Source organism: Gavialis gangeticus, unplaced genomic scaffold, assembly GCF_001723915.1.
Source record: "Gavialis gangeticus isolate Ggan-Ray unplaced genomic scaffold, GavGan_comp1, whole genome shotgun sequence".
NCBI lineage: Eukaryota > Metazoa > Chordata > Crocodylia > Gavialidae > Gavialis > Gavialis gangeticus.
Genome location: NW_017728996.1, coordinates 30842475 through 30845781, shown reverse-complemented (window position 1 = coordinate 30845781; position 3307 = coordinate 30842475). Strand labels below are relative to the sequence as shown.

The window sequence follows — 3307 nt, the reverse complement described above, 5'->3', positions numbered from 1 at the left end:
CTTCACGGTGTAAATTTCCAGACATTCCTTGGGGAGACGACTTTCGAAGCAGGAATGAGGGGACTAGGACTTAACAGGACCCAGTCATGCCTCCCTGAAACAGAGCAGCGGCCTTCTGCTGTAGAAATAGAAACAGGGATCAACCCAATTTTCCTCTTTGCTCTCACCGGCTTCCCCAGCAGACGGGGCCTCCAGGCTACAAGTGCAAAGCACATCTGCCCACCCCACCCCACCACCCATCACCTGTACAGATGGTGACTGAGCCCAGCCCCATCTCCCAGCTCTTCCAAAAAAAAAAAAGCCCCCAGTCACCAACTGCTGCCAGGCGGGGGGGGATCCCCACTGCCCCACACTTAAAGATATTTGTTATAAGACTGAATGACCTGCAAGCCCTCAGAAAGCCAACTTCTGTTCGACTTGGTCACTTGTGAAAACAACTCTAAACAGTGAGGAAAGATACATGCTACTGTTCACTTTATTCAGTCTAGTTTCTCCAGCTTTCTCTAGTGATAAGAACATTAGTGAAGTCCCCTCTTCCTACCTTCAAGGTTGAACTTTTACAGCTTTTGTTATTTTCTCCTCTACCTGATCTCTCCTGCCAGCAGATGATGAGCCGCTCTCTGCTTTCAAACCAGTCATTTTGGACAAGCTTTTGACAGGCAATTTTATCTGTAAGAATCTGTCTGCAGTGTTTCCATTCATTCTTCCCAGGGGAGAGAAGCCTCTGAACTGAGGGTCTAAAAGCACAGCAGAAACATATCCCTTCTACTGCCTTAATGCACTTTATCAAAGATTTCCGTGTTATTGTGGCTAACATGATGCCCATCAAGCATACTGCAGAAATATAATGAAAGGCTTCAAAGTGCCCGTTATGTTCCAGATTTGAAGAATGGTTGATCCTTTTTCAGTGCCTCTAATGCATGGTTTACATATCTTTAGTATTACAGATTATAAATTGTGTTTACATTGGAAACTAATCACCAAAAAGTTCCATTTTCAAAAGTGGCTTTTAGGGACACTTTTATATGTGCCCCAATGTGTTCTGGTTCTGGTTAATTGAGTCTGCTGGGCTAGAGACATGCATTAAACATAAGCCAGTTTAAGTGATCAGAAGCTCATTTAAACCTGTAACAGAACAGATGTTCAGTGCACATAAACCAGTCTGAGAATTGCTGAAACCGGTTTGAGATAAACCTGGTTGAATATAATATCAGACTTAACTGATTTGGGTCCAACTGGTTTATGCAATATCTGTCCCAGATTTCTTCCTGGTTTAAGATAAACCAGACATCCCCAGCATCCCAGCATGCTCTCTGGACTGGGTGGGGTGCTCTGTTCTACAGCAGGGCTGGCCCCTCCCCTCTGCTCCCTGGCTGCAGCTCCTCCTCTCCTCCTCACCACTCCCTGCTAAACAGGAATTCCCCCCTCCCCTCTGCCTTGCTGAGGAGGTGTCTGTGTATTAGCTAGCAGACCACATGCTAGCTATGGTCCATGCTGAACCAACAGCTACAGTCAACAGGCAGAATCAACAAGTAGCTGATAATGCCGCTCCATTGTTTTCTTAGTTGTGTGTGTGATAAACACTGTTATCAATTCCCTGCTGGGCTAATCACAGTGTCCTGCCAGAGCCTGGCCACACTCCCCTCAGCTCCATTCTGTGGAAGGAAGGAATGGCTGCTCTACCACCTTCCAGCTTCTAGCCTGAGCCACTATAGGTATGTCCCTGCATTTCTGGGATGTCTGTCCAGTTACAAAACTGATTTAGCCTAGCCAGGTTAAACTAACCTGCAAAGAAGGAATCAGTTCAGGCTCAGGCTTTTTGAATTTCTCTCCCTAGCCCTGGACCATACTAATCAGAATGCTCCAGTGTGCTGCAGCATCTCGTGTATTCAGCATCCCTATGTTTCAAAATGGCAGTGGGGGCGCTTTAACAACAGCTCATCAACCAAGTTTTAGTTAAAGCATCACGACCATCATTTTTTTAAATGCAGGATGCTGAATACATGAGGTATTACAGGCATTTTAATTAGAGCAGCTTCCACCCAGGAGCACATGTATAGGTGCCTATTGAAAAATAATGGCATGCTCCCAAGTCATTTAGGTGGCTTTAACAATTTTATCTCATATGTAATTTGTTAACAGCTCTTTTTTTGTGAATTCTGTATTTTTACAGAGTTATTTTGGTATACATATAAAATCAACACAAAACAAATAACTAAAAAAAGGAAAGGTCTTCAAAAAGTACATACTACTTCAATGTAAGACTGACAATGTAGCCATGGTAGTCCAGAAATCATGCAAGAGGCAAAGATTTCTTACAGCAATATTTTTACTGGACCAACTATTTAGTTGGAACAAAGTTGGACAAGCTTTTGAATGCAAGATGCTCTTTATCAGATCTACGATCATAGAACAGGGGTTTTCAACCTTTTTTAGTCTATGTACCCCAGTGACTGGACACTGAGTGGGGGGGTAGCGAATGGCCGGATGCTGAGTGTGGGGGGAAACACAGCTGGACACTGAGTGGGGAGGCAGGGATGGCATGTGGGTGGTTGGGTGGGGACAGAGCACCACTGCCTCCCAGGAGGGCCAGGGTGGGGCAGGGAAGCTCAGCAGACTGGGGTAAGGGCAGTGGCAGCCCTTTGCAGAGCATGGAAGCTCACTGGGCTGGTGTGTGGTGGTGACAGCCACTGCGGTAAGCTTTCCTGCCCCGCAGAGGGGCACTGCTGCCCTTGCCTTGCCTTGCACCAGCCCTGCTCCTGGTTGGAGGTGGCACTCTGTCCCTGCCCACCTGTGGGTACCTTCTAGGACCAGTCCACTTACCCCAAGGGGTATGTGTAATCTCGGTTGAAAGCCCCTGTCACAGAACTATAGGTACAGCATAGCAGCCCCTCCATTATGCACCACACTGTCTCCCCCTTCTCCTGCTGTATGACATGGGCCTCTAATGTGCTGCATGAGCCTCCTGTGGGCACTGTGACATAGCATCTCTGTGCCTGGTTTCTGTGATCAGAAAGGAAGAATGTTTTGCATTCAAAAGCTTATCTAACTTTATTCCAACTACATCATTGATCCAATAAAAGATATCACCCTAAGAGTCATAGAGTCATGGAGCAGTAGGGCTGGAAAGGACCTCCAGAGGTCACCTAGTCCAACCCGTTGCCTGAGGCAGGATCACCTTTATCCAAACCATTCTATACTACAACCATAATCTAAACTCTACATAAGACTACTCTCAACCCTGATGCAACATAGACCTTCAGACCTAACACTGTGTCTACTTAACTCTCCCTTAAAAGGTGGGGAA

At 46.2% G+C, this 3307-nt stretch overlaps 1 protein-coding gene across 1 annotated transcript in view; it reads right to left on the bottom strand.

Moving 5' to 3' along the window:
* The window catches only part of UNC13C (unc-13 homolog C), a 692691-nt gene that overhangs the window by 330783 nt on the left and 358601 nt on the right, over positions 1–3307 (bottom strand). The gene's annotated exons all lie outside the window — the stretch shown is intronic.